We start from the raw sequence: 14,401 nt of genomic DNA, 5'->3' as shown, positions 1-14,401 counted from the left end.
TCCTAGAACACACTCATGCTTGTTCCTTTACTCATTCACTTATTCAACAAATGTAAGAATAAATATTTGGTGAGCAACTACCATGTGGCAGTTCAAAATTAAGTGAACAATTTATAGAAATCTTATATAATTCTCAGAATAATTCTATAACATAAGAAACTGGAGCCCCATAAAATTACATAATTCATGCAAAGTCCCACACTCTCCTTAATGACACAGCCAAGATAGAAACACTTTCCTCTGACTGTAGGACATTTGTTTTCTACTTTGCTAACGTTTCTTTAAAGACATTATTTTATTTTAATTACAAAATATTTTATACATTCAGAAAAAAATAAAAACAGCATGTCATCCAAGAACCAAATTTAAGAGAAATTAACACTTCACCATATTTGCTTCAGATATTTTTAAAAAAAGAAATTGTATGTTATACATGTTACAGATTTAGCTATAACTATTTCCCCTTCCTGATTTCCTAGAAGTATCCACTGTCCTATAAACACTTTATATCATTCCTATGAATGTTATAGTAGCCAGTGCCTATGTATTTATGCATAGTTTTATTGTTTTTTGCGTTTAAATTTACATATATTTATGTGACAAGTCTGCAACTTCCTTATGTAAACAATATGCTACATTCGCCTCGCGGCCGCGGAGACGTGAAGCTCTCGAGGCTCCTCCCGCTCCGGGTAGGCGCTCTCCCTCGCTCTCCCTCGCTCTCCCTCGCTCTGCCTCGCTCTCCCTCGCTCTCCTCGCCCTCTGCCCCGCCCCCGGCCCCCTTGCCCACCATGGAGAAGACTGAGCCGATCCAGAAGGCCAAGCTGGCCCAGCAGGCCGAGCGCTACGATGACATGGCCACCTGCATGAAGGCAGTGACCGAGCAGGGCGCCGAGCTGTCCAACGAGGAGGGCAACCTGCTCTCCGTGGCCTACCAGAACGTGGTCCGGGGCCGCAGGTCCGCCTCGAGGGTCATCTCGAGCATCCCGCAGAATACCTACACCTCCGACAAGAAGTTGCAGCTGATTAAGGACTATCAGGAGAAAGTGGAGTCCGAGCTGAGATCCATCTGCACCACGGTCCTGGAATTGTTGGATAAATATTTAATAGCCAATGTAACTAATCCAGAGAGTAAGGTCTTCTATCTGAAAATGAAGGGTGATTACTTCCGGTACCTTGCTGAAGTTGCATGTGGTGATGATCGAAAATAAACGATAGATAATTCCCGAGGAGCTTACCAAGAGGCATTTGATATAAGCAAGAAAGAGATGCAACCCACACACCCAATCCGCCTGGGGCTTGCTCTTCACTTTTCTGTATTTCACTATGAGATTCTTAATAACCCAGAGCTTGCCCGCATGCTGGCTAAAACGGCTTTTGATGAGGCCATTGCTGAACTTGATACACTGAATGAACACTCATACAAAGACAGCACCCTCATCATGCAGTTGCTTAGAGACAACCTAACACTTTGGACATCAGACAGTGCAGGAGAAGAATGTGATGCGGCAGAAGGGGCTGAAAACTAAATCCATACAGGGTGTCATCCTTCTTTCCTTCAAGAAACCTTTTTACACATCTCCATTCCTTATTCCACTTGGATTTCCTATAGCAAAGAAACCCATTCATGTGTATGGAATCAACTGTTTATAGTCTTTTCACACTGTAGCTTTGGGAAAACGTCATTCCTTGATTTGTGTTTGTCTTGGCCTTCCTGGTGTGCAGTACTGCTGTAGAAAAGTATTAATAGCTTCATTTCATAAAAACATAAGTAACTCCCAAACACTTATGTAGAGGACTAAAAATGTATCTGGTATTTAAGTAATCTGAACCAGTTCTGCAAGTGACTGTGTTTTGTATTACTGTAAAGATAAGAAAAGGTAGTTAATTACAATTTAAACAGTGTTCCACATAACTTCTTAATTTCTACATTCCCTCCTTTACTCTTCAGGGATTTCCTTTCAATGAGCAAATTTTCCATGCTCTTAATGTATTCCTTTTTAGTAGGAATCCAGAAGTATTAGATTGAATGGAAAAGCACTTGCCATCTCTGGCTAGGGGTCACAAATTGAAATGGCTCCTATATCACGTAAGGAGGTCTTGTATATCTGTGGCAACAGGGAGTTTCCTTATTCACTCTTTATTTGCTGCTGTTTAAGTTGCCAACCTCCCTTCCCAATAAAAATTCACTTACAACTCCTGCCTTTGTAGTTCTGGTATTCACTTTTCTATGTGATAGAAGGAGCATGTTGCTGCCAGAATACAAGCATTGCTTTTGGCAAATTAAAGTGCATGTCATTTCTTAATACACTAGAAAGGGGAAATAAAGTACACAAGTCCAAGTCTAAACCTTTAGTACTTTTCCATGCAGATTTGTGCACACGTGAGAGGGTGTCCAGTTTGTCTAGTGATTGTTATTTAGAGAGTTGGACCACTATTGTATGTTGCTAATCATTGACTGTAGTCCCAAAAAAGCCTTGTGAAAATGTTATGCCCTATGTAACAGCAGAGTAACATAAAGTAAAATTACATTTTATAAACCAAAAAAAAAAATATGCTACAAATCTGCAACTTCTTTTTTCACTTGATATTATATCTATCAGGCATCCATTTGATATATGAATATCTGATTATTTATTCTTTAACCAATACATTTTATTGGCATGCATTTAAAATTTTTCAAATGCCTATATTTTGACCATCAAGTTTTACAACTTATTACAATTTAATTCCAATTTTGTTGAGAGTTTCTTGGTGGCCAATGCATGTTTGTTTTTTAAAAGATTTTGTGCTTGGGAATAATGTGTTCTCTGTTTCATGCACATTTCGCGTATGGCTATTATATAAAGCTTATAAATTGTATGGTTCAAATTCTCTATCTTGAAACCAAATTTTTGTCTGCTTAAGCAACTAATTTTTAAAATTATATGAAGTAGTTAGAAATATTTCTCTATGGTTGCATATCTATCTATTTCTATTTATAATTTTTACTGCATGTATATTGTAGTATGTTGCTAGGGTCATATAGCATCAAAATCATTTCTTCCTTTTATCATGTAACGTTCTGTAATCCATAATAATGTACTGAATTTAAAATCTGTTTTTTGTAATCTTTTGTAACATTGTTATTACTATCTTTTATAAACAAGGAATAGCTGAATTTTATAGTTTTAACCAAAGTGAGAATTTGCTTTACCCTGTGATTTCATCTGTTTGTGTTTATGATGGTTCCTTGTAGTAGATGTATTACTCTCATATTATTGTGTGCCATTTAACAATGTTTTTCCTTTTTCATTATTTTTTTCCTCCATTTTATTAGATCAATCAGTATCCTTAATTCTATTTTTATTCCTTAATGTTTTAAAAATACACACACTTCTATTCATAATAGCAAAGACATGGAATCAACCTAAAGGCCCATCAATGGTAGAATGGATAAAGAAAATGTGGTACATGTACACCATGGAACACGATGCAGCCATGAAAAAGAATGAGATCGTATCCTTTGCAAGAACATGGATGGAGCTGCAGGTCATTATCCTTAGCAAACTAAGCAGTAACAGAAGACCAAATACTACATGTTCTCACTCATAAGTGGGAGCTAAATGATGAGAACATATAGCCACATACATGGGAGCAATAGATCCTGGGGACAACCAGAAGGTGGAGGGTGGGAGGAGGGAGAAGATCAAGAAAATTAACTAATAAGTACTAGGGTTAATACCTGAATGATGAAATAATCTGTATAACAAACCCTCATGACACGAGTTTACCTATGTAACAAACCCATTCATGTAACCCTGAATTTACAAGTGAAAAAAATATACATACTGTAACTGAAAAGCTTTAAGTTAAATCAACAATATTACCTACTGAATAACAATGAGAACTTTTATTTACTTTGATTCTTATTATAGCCTTTTCCATTGTTCATATTGATCATGTACCATCATGCAGAGTGGGAGTTAACACTGTAAGTGAAAAGAAATGTAAAGGTGTTATGCAGAGACGAACAGAGGTACAGAAAGGAGACAAAATCCTGATGGTATTTCAGTTGTTTGCTCTAGCTAATTCCTCAGGTTCGGTAGAATTCTCTTCCTTGGGCTCTATAAAAAACAGTATCACATAATAAGTCCTGCTTTTTGATTAAATTAGTATGAGTAGAATCTATGTCCCTTGAATAAAATTAGATTTTTGTCACTTTTAAACTAAAACAGAGAGCAAAAGAAAAATAACAGCAAGTAATTAGGTGAAGTTAGAGATAGCACATCTACACAAAATAAATACTTGGGATACCATGTACAATTCCTAGAGATGGTCCAAAATTTGGCTGTAATATTTCTAGATGCTTAAGAGTAAAGTAAGATCATCTTAAAGATATGTTAGTGTCCATAACATAAAATGTGTTCGTTGCTTAAAAAAAAAATCAGGTTATCCAGTTACTATCACCTGGGGAAAAAATGTTCTACAGCTAATCATAAAGCAACTACCATGTCATGTGGAAAACTCTGTAATAAAAAATAATCCCTATAAATATCTGAATTGTGACTTCAGTTATCCTTGTGTTAAGTTAATGTGGTACATTTGTTAGTATGATTTGAACCAAGATAAAGTTGGGACTAATTAGAGGTATAAGTCATTTGTTCTCATAACACAGTTTCTGTTAAATTCAAATGGAAGAGCACTCAAAGTTCTAATAGTAAAAACTCTAAAGGCGTATTTATGAAGCTAATAAACAAACACCATTGGAAAGTGAGTTCTAGCAATAAAAACAGACATGCTTGGCCGGGCGCAGTGGCTCAAGCCTGTAATCCCAGCACTTTGGGAGGCCGAGGCAGGAAGATCATGAGGTCAGGAGATCGAGGCCATCCTGGCTAATGCGGTGAAACCTCATCCCTACTAAAAATACAAAAAATTAGCCAGGCGTGGTGGCACGTGCCTGTAATTCTAGCTACTCAGGAGGCTGAGGCAGGAGAATCACTTGAACCCAGTAGGTGGAGGTTGCAGTGAGTCGAGATCCTGCCACTGAAGCCTTGGTGACAGAGCAACACTCTGTCTCAAATATATATATATATATCTTTAACATATCAATTGTCTACTTATCCTCTATGTATGATGTATCTCTCCATGGCAGAAGACTGTAGAGAATAAAATACATAAATTAAATTTAAAGTTAAAGAATATTTTAAAAATACTAATTCTAATAAAAATATTAGAATATATGTGAAAAAGTTCAGAGAAAAATTTACAGCTAACATCTAATAGATCAGGAAAGAATGAGATTAATTTAGGTCCAACTTTAATGTTATTTAAATGTTTTCTAAGCAAAGAAAAAACTTTTAGATTTTTAGAAAAAGCCAGCAAAATATTTATTTGAAAACTTAACAAAAATAGCATTAACAATGGAAGAGTATAGACCAATTTCAGATATGGAATCAAATATAACAAAATAAAGCATTAGCTTATTAAAATGTATTATATTACATAAGTGGAATTTATCTAGGAGTGCAAAGATGATTCATTTCCAAGAAATCTATTACTATAACTCATCATACTAGATAAAAAAGTGAAATAATAATATCCAAAGATACTGAAAATCAGCAAAATTCTATGTGTTTTGAAGAAAACTGTTAACATGAGATGAGATATAAATAACTTCTATGCACATATTAATAAGAATATATATGTGTGTGTATATATGTACTTATGTGTGTGTATATATATATGTGTATATATGTATATATATACACACACACACACATGAAGAGATACACATTCATCTATTTATCTATCTATCTATCTATCTACCTACCTACCTATATCTACTATCCAATCTACTTATCTATCTATCTAATGAGTTATGGTAAATGCCAATCCAAATGCAAGAATCATACTTAAGAGCTACAAACTAAAAAAAATTCTTTTAAATTCAGAAATAATGGAAAGATTGCATCATTGCAGCTATCTTTCTTATCTATATAAGTTTAAGGGGTGTAAGTGCAGTTTTGTTACGTGGATATACTGGGAGGTAGTGAAGTCTAGCTTTTAGTTTAATCATCACCTGAATAATGCATATTGTATCCATTAAGTAATTTCTCATCCTTCACCCCTCCCACTCTTCCATCCTCCTGAGTCTCCAATGTCTATTATTCCACACTGTATGTCCGTGTGTACACATCATTTAGCTTCCATTTATAAGTGGGAGCATATGGTATTTGGCTTTCTGTTTCTGAGTTGTTTCATTTAAGATAATGGTAATCAGTTCCATCCATCTTGCTTCAAAATACATGATTGCTTTCTTTCTTATGACTGAATAGTATTCCATTATAGAAAGATAGAAAATAGATAGATGATAGATAGATAGATAGATAGATACCACATTTTCTTTATCCAACTATCTACTGATACTTAGTTGATTCCATATCTTTGCTATTGTGAATAGTGCTGTAATAAACATACAACTGCAAGTATCTTTTTGATATAATTATTTATTTTATTTTTGAGTAGATACCCAGTAGTGGGACTTCTGGATCAAATAGTAGTTCTATTTTTAGTTCTTTGAGAAATATCCATATAGTTTTCCAGAGAGGTTGTACTAATTTACATTCCCACCAACAGTGTATAAGGGTTGCCTTGCATTCATGCCGACACCTGTTGTTTTTTTAAATTTTTAATAATCACCCTTCTGACAGGTATAAGATGACATCTCCCTGTGGTTTTAGTTTACATTTCTCTGATGATAGTGATGTTGAGCATTTTTTATGTTAGTTGATCATTTGTATGTCTTCTTTTGAAAAATGTCTATTCATGTCCTTTGCCCACTTTTTAATGGGATTATTTGTTTTGCTGCTGTTGTCATTTGAATTCCTTGAAAATTCTGGATCAGTCACCAGTCAGATGCACAGTTTCCAAATGTTTTCTCCCATGATGCAGGTTGCTGTTCACATTGTTGATTACTTATTTGGATGTGTAGAAACTTTCTAGTTTAATTAAGTCCTATTTGTCTATTTTTGTTTTCACTACTTGTGCTTTTGAGTTCTTAATCATGAATTCATTGTCTAGACCAATGTCCACAAGAGTATTCCTTAGGTTTTCCTTAGGTATTTTAAGAGTTTCAGGTCTTACATTTAAGTCTTTTATCTATTTTGAGTTGACTTTTGTATATTGTGAGATATACGGGTCCAGTTTTATTCTTCTGCATATGACAATCCAATTTTCCCAGCACCATTTATTGAAAAAGGCATCCTTTCCTCAGTGCATATTTTTGTCACTTTTGTGAAATATCAGTTAGCTGTAGATATGTGGCTTTATTTCTGGGTTTTCTATTTTGTACCATTGATTAGGTATCTATTTTATGCTACTGGTTTTTGTACATTGATTTCATATCATGAAACTTTGTTAAATTCATGTATCAAATCTAAGAGTTTTTGGAGGAGTCTTTAGCGTTTTCTAGATCATATTGCTAGTGAACAGAAATAATTTCACTTCCTCTTTTCCTATTTGGATGCTTTTTATTTCTTTCTCTTTCCTGGTTGCTTTGGCCATGCTGCTTTGATTACTATAGCCATGTAGTATAATTTGAGTTTACATAATGTAATGCTTTTAACTTTGTTCTTTTTACTTAGAATTACTTTGACTATTTGGGCTCTTTTCTGGTTCCATATGAATTTTAGATTTTTTTCCTAATTCTGTGAAAAATAATGTTGGTATTTTGATAGAGATTGCATTGAATCTGTATATTGCTTTGGGCAGTATGGTCATTTTAACAATATTCTTCCAATCTGTAAAGATGGGATGTTTTTCCATTTCTTTGTGTCATCTACAATTTATTTTGTCAGTGTTTTGTAGTTTTCCTTGCAAATATATTTCACCTCTCTGGTTAAATAAATTCCAGATTTTTTTTTGGTAGCTATTGTAAATGGGCTTGCCTTCTTGATTTGGTTCTGAGTTTGATTGTTCTGAGTGTATAGGAATGCTACTGGTTTTTGTACATTGATTTTGCATCCTGAAACTTTGTTAAATTCATTTATCAAATCTAAGAGTTTTTGGAGGAGTCTTTAGGGTTTCTAGATCATACTGCTAGTGAACGGAAATAATTTGACTTCCTCTTTTCCAATTCAGATGCTTTTTATTTCTTTCTCTTTCCTGGTTGCTCTGGCTAGGACTTCCAGTAATATGTTGATAGGAGAGGTGAAAATAGGCATCCTTGTCTTGTTCCTATCCTTAGGGGGATTGCTTTAAACATTTTTCCCCATTCATTATGATGTTGGCTGTGAGCTTGTCATATTATTTTGAGCTATGTACCTTCTATGCCTAGTTTGTTGAGGATTTTTATCATGAAGTGATGCTGAATTTTATCAAATGTTATTTCTGAATCTATTGAGATGATCATGTGGTTTTACTCTATATTCGTTTATGATGAATCACATATATTGATCTGCATATGTTGAACCATCTTTTCATCCTTGGAATCAAACCCACATGATTATAGTGTATTATCTTTTTGATGCACTCTTGGATTCGGTTTGGTAACATTTTGCTGAAGATTTTTGCATCTATGTTCATCAGGAATATTGATCTATAGTTATATTTTTTCCTTGTGTCCTTGTCTGTCTTTGTTATCAGGGTGATACTGGCTTATAGAATGAGTTAGGGAGGATTCCCTTCTTCTCAATTTTTTGGAACAGTTTCAACAAGTTTGGTACTAGTTCTCTGATGTTTGATGGAATTTGTACATTGTCCTGGGAATTTTTCGTTTTGTTGGAAGATTTTTTTATTACTGATTCAATCTCACTACTCTTTCTTGGTGTGCTCAGGATTTTAATTTTTTTCTGGCTCAACTTGGGAAATGGTATTTATTTATTTCTTCTGTGTTTTTTAGTTTGTGAGTGTATAATTGTCCATAGTAGTTTCATGATCTTTTGTATTTCTATTGTATCAGTCATAATGTCTCCTTCATTTCTCATAATGTTTGTTTGAATCTCCTCTCTCATTTTTTTTGGTTAGTCTAGCAAACAGTTTATCAATTTTGTTTATCTTTTTAAATAATCATCTTTTCATTTTATTGATCCTTTGGATTTTTCTATCTCAGTTTCATTTATTCATTTAGTTCTGCTATGATCTTTATTATGCCTTTTCTTCTTCTCGCTTTGGTTTTGGTTTCTTCTTGTTTTTATAGTTCCCTGAAATGCAACCTTATGTTGTTAACTTGTGTTCTATTTTTTTTTTTTATGTAGTCTTTTAATGCTATAAGCTTCCCTTTTTGCACAGTTTTTGCTGTATCCCAGAGGTTTTGGTATGTTTTGTCTACATTTTCAATTCATTTCAACAATCTTTAAAATAGCCATCTTAATTTCTTCATTGATTCAAAGATCACTCAAGGGTATGTTATTTAATTTCTACACATGTGTATAGTTTAAAGAGCTCCTCTTGATATTGATTTCTAGTTTCATTCTGCTGTGATCTGAAAATATACTTGATAACATTTTGTATTTAAAAATTTATCGAGACTTGTTTTTTGGCCTAACATATGGTCAGTCTATGTTGGAGAATGTTTCATGTGCTAATGAAAAGAATGTACATTCTGTGGTTGTTGGATAGAAAGTTCTGTACATGTGTGTTAGGTCCATTTAGTCTAAAGTCAAATTTAAGGTCAGACGTGGTGGCTCACAACAGTTTCAGAGGCCAAGGCAGGTGGATGGCTGGAGCCCAGAAATTCGAGACCAGCCTGGGCAACAAGGCAAAATCCCCCACCAAAAATTAGCAGGGCGTGGTGGCAGGTGCATATAATCCCGGCTACTTGTGAGGCTGAGGAAAGAGAATCGATTGAATCTGGGAGGTGCAGGTTGCAGTGAGCTGAGATCGTGCCACTGCACTCCAGCCTGGGTGACAAGGTGAGACTCCATCTCAAAAAAAAAAAAAAAAAAAAGTCAAATTTAAGTTTTAAATTGTGTTTGTTAATTTTCTGCCTTGATGATTTATCTAGTGCTGTGAGTAGGGTGTTGAAGTCTCCCACTATTATTGTGTTGTTGTCTATCTCTTTCGTTAAGTTAGTAATATTTGTTTTATGAATCTGGGTGCTTTGGTATTGAGTGCATATATATATTTGGGATTGTTATATCCTCTTGTTGAATTGTTCCCTTTATCATTATATAATCATCTTTGTCTTTTTTTTTTTTTACTTTCTTTGACTTAAGGTCTGTTTCATCTGATGTAAGTATAGCTACCCCTGCTTGTTTTTTGTTTCCGTTTGCATGAAATATTTTTTGTCCATTTATTTACCATCAAGGTGAATTTCTTACAAGCAATATGCAGTTGGTTTCATAAGGTGAATTTCATAAGGTGAATTTAAAATTTCTGAATTTCTTATAAGCAGTATGCAGTTGGTTTATTTTTTAAAAAATTCATTATTCTAGTCTATATCATTTAAGTATATCATTTAATTCATTTACATACAACATTATATTGATATTTGAGATTGTGTTTCTGGTCATAATGTTCATTGTTCTATAGTTGTTTTGTGGATTCTTTGGTTTATTTCTTCCCCCTAGGTCTTTGTGGTTTGCTGGAGTTCTGTGATATTGTCATTTGATTTCTTTCTCTTCTTCCTTAGTGTATAAGACCTGTGGGTTTTTGACTTTCACGTGTTTTTATAATGGCAAATATTGACATTTTGTTTTTGTGTTTAGAACTCTTTAGAGCATTTTTTGCAAGCTTGGTAGAGTGGTGACAAATTCCCTCAGCATTTCCCCATGTAGGAAAGACTATTTAACCTTCATTTATGAATCTTATTCTGCCAGGATAAAAAATTTATTGTTGACAATTTTTTTTTCTTTAAGCACTCTGAAAACAGTATCCCAGTCTCTTCTGGTTTGTAAGGTTTATTTCTGCTGAGAAGTCCACTGTTAGACTGATGAGATGTCTTTTGTAGGTAACTAGATGTATTTCTCTTGCTGATTTTAGGATTTTTTCCTTCACATTGACTTTAGTCAGTCTGATGACTTTGTGGTATGATGAAGTTTGTCTTGCAATGTATTTTCTAGTGTTTATTGGGCCTCTTGTGTCTAGATGTCTAAATCTCTTGCAAGACTAGGGAAGTACTGGGTGTGGTGGCTCATGCCTGTAATCCCAGCACTTTGGGAGGCTGAGACAGGGAGATTGCTTGAGCCTAGGAGTTAGAAACCAGCCTGGGCAACATGGAAAAACCCCATTTCTACAAAAATATGAAAAATAGAAAAATTAGCTGGGCATGGTGGGGTGCACCTATTGTCCCAGCTAGTCAGGAGGCTGAGGTGAGAGGATCATCTGAGCCCAGGGATGTTGAGGCTGCAGTGAGTCATGATCATGCCATTGCACTCCAGCATGGGGAACAGAGTGAGACCCCAACAACAAAAAAACCTAAAAACAAAAATGACTAGGGACGTTTTCACCAATTGTTTCCTAAAATAGGTTTTCCAAATTTGTTGCTTTTTTCTTCTCCCTTGGGAATACCAGTGAATTTAAGTTTGGTTGCTTTATATACTCCTACATTTCTTGAAGGCTTTGTTCATTCTTTTCTATTCTTTTCTCTTTAGTTTTGTCTGACTGGATCAGTTCAAAAGATCTATGTTCCAGTTGTGAGATTCTCTCTTCTACTTGGTTTAGTTAATTGTTGAAGCTTGCAACTGTATTTTGTAATTCTTTCTTTGAATTTTTAATTTCCAGGAGCAGGAGTTCTGTTTTTTTTCTTTTTTTTTTTTTTAATCAGTCTACTTGGTCAATTTCTTGATTATATCCTGAATTGCCTTTCTGATTTCTTTTTATTGGGTTTCAGATTTCTTTTTATTGGTTTTCAGATTTCTCTGCATCTCATTGAGCTTCTTTAAAATCAATATTTTAATTTATTTAGCTGACATTTTACAATGTTTATTTTAGATAGGACCCATTGTTACAGAGTTAACATGTTCTTTTGGGGATGTCATAGCATCCTGTTTATTCGTATTTCCAATATTATTACGCTGATTTTTTGGCATCTGGAGAATCATTCTCTTCTTATTGTTTTTGAATTTACTTTCATTGGTGTGGGACATTTTTTCTTGAAGGTGTGATTGTGGTGTATGTTAAGTTGGGTCATATGGCTTTACTTCTGTTTATATTCAGTAGTATAGACTTTGTATGATTTCCTTGGATATAAATAGCCTTAGTGTGGTATCTTTCTCAAATGCCAGTTGTAGTATTGAGGTACTGAGCAGGTTGGCATGCTCAAGGTCTCCTGAATAGCAGGAGTGGCAAGGGTGGTGGTGGTAGCAGAAGTCACATGAAGCTTGTCTCCTTCTTGAACACTGTGCACTTGCATTAGCAGATGTTGTAATGGGCTATGCAGATCAACCTCCTGGCTAGCAGGTGGTGCTTACAAGTGACAGTCAAATGCAGTGATGACAGTAGGGTTTATACTTGACCTTCATTAATGAGGAGAAGTACTCTGATGTCCCAGGCAATGGATTGGGCCCTAAAACACTCCATAATCCTGGTCCTGTGCTCTGCCCCCAAGGGAGTTGGGGAGAGAATTGAGGCAGGGCTGGGCCAGGCAAGCCTGCATTTGGGTCCCCTGGTGGTGGATGCAAGCCCCAGCCCCAATAGCGGATGGGGGCAGTCCACGGTCCCTGGAAAAATGCCCCAGCAAGAAGTGGAACAATTGCTGTCGTGCCAAAGACCTAGCACAGAGAAAGAGGGCAGCTAGAGCTCTACAACCTAGCAAGTGGTAGTGAGACCCACTTTATTCCCATGCCTCCAGCCTGGTAAGTCTCTCTCCCATGACTTGACACTGTAGGCAAATTGAGGTAAGTTAGCCAAGTAACATAAATAACATAAACCTTGATGAATCCACACTAGGCTGCAAAACACACAGCCAGGTCAAAACCACACCTTTCAGGGTAAACCCTTCCCAGTCCAGTCTCATTAAGAAACTCCAGTGCCCAAGGCTGGAGCCCATGCCACAATCACCCCTCAGTTCTGGACATGGAGTTTCCTCCGCTGCTTGAGCCCAGATTGCAAATCCCTAGCCTGAGACTCTCATAACAAGTAATGGCTACCTCTGATAGCTGGCAGGTTCTCTAGTGAGCTAGGATCAGAAATGGCATCCTTTTATCAGTGCCCAGTCTGGGAGCATGCATAGGATACTTCCCAATGCTGTTCCTTTTCACAGTCTCCTGACTGCTCTCCAAGTCAGATACAGGGCGTAAAAGGGTCAGGGAGCTCCTCCGTGGCCTGGACTCCCTGGTTCTTCAGTGAGAATGTGTATCACAGAGACAATTACTCCCTGTATCATGCATTGATGATTCACTCACAATTTTCTGCCAGACCCCGCCAGATGAGCTGCTCCCTGCTTTCTTTTTCTCAGTATCTGAAGTTTTCTTTCCCCTTCATGTTGAACTGCTATGTTTTTTCTTGGATAAAAGTTCACAGTGTAAGTCAGGGAGGGCAAGATGGCTGACTAGATGGAGTCAGGTGAAACAACTCTCACCGAGGGATCGAGACGACTGGCATGATCTGAACAGATCTTCAGAAGGAAGGCACTGAGAGTGGATGGAGGAAGACACAGAAGCTATGCTGAAGTGGGAGAAAGCTGGGAACTCTGCATGGGGCTACCACACACCAGGACTTGTTTCTGACCCACAACAGCCCCAGGGAAACGAGTAAGTTGAACTGGCAAGGAGCAAGTTACTCTTGCCATTGGCCTCTGAAATGCCTGCAGGAGGAAATCCGTTGACCACCACAGATACTGGAGTTGTCAGGAAGAGCTGCTTGGAGAAGAGGTAGGGGCAGCAAGCCAGATGAAGTGGAGCCCAGAAGATTTGTTGTGGGAGCATCTACAGTGGGGCATGGTCAGGGATGGCCATCTCCCTAGGCTCAGCTTGCTCCCAAAAGAGACTTTAGCCCTAGTGGAACTGTTTGACTTGAACTCTGCAGAGCAGTCTTGCCCATCAGACAGGGTGGTCCCACCTGAGCACCCCTTGGTCTGCTGGCCTTTCATGAGTGTGGGGGACAGTCTCGCCATACATGCTTGCAGGGGAGTCTCGGGTGCCCTGGGTCCCGCACCATAGCTTCTGCACTGGCAGAACATGATTGACCTGTGGAGAGCCCTGTGGCTTGTAGGCCCCTATAGCCACTCACCAGTCCCCATGCTCCCTCCCTATACTGCAGCTTCCCTTGGGCCCATGGAACTCCCCACATTGCTTTGCTGGCATGTGTTTGTGAAAGGAGGTTTTGCTTTCCTTGCTTTGCTAGAGCGCAGGAGTGCAGTCTGCCCCCATTCCTCCTCCGATTTGTCAACTGCCATTGCAGATACAGTCTTGGCATGCACTGATCCAGCCAGCATTGCTCCCACCAGTGCCCTATCCTTGCATTAACACCGTGCAGAGAACAG

General features: G+C 37.0%; 1 pseudogene; it reads left to right on the top strand.

The window, feature by feature from the left end:
• Nucleotides 1-788: 788 nt before the first annotated feature.
• Nucleotides 789-2,550, top strand: LOC105499021 (14-3-3 protein theta pseudogene; annotated as a pseudogene).
• Nucleotides 2,551-14,401: the final 11,851 nt, after the last annotated feature.

Source organism: Macaca nemestrina, chromosome 2, assembly GCF_043159975.1.
Source record: "Macaca nemestrina isolate mMacNem1 chromosome 2, mMacNem.hap1, whole genome shotgun sequence".
NCBI lineage: Eukaryota > Metazoa > Chordata > Mammalia > Primates > Cercopithecidae > Macaca > Macaca nemestrina.
The sequence above is the reverse complement of the archived record's forward strand: the minus strand, read 5'-3'. Positions and strand labels throughout refer to the sequence as shown.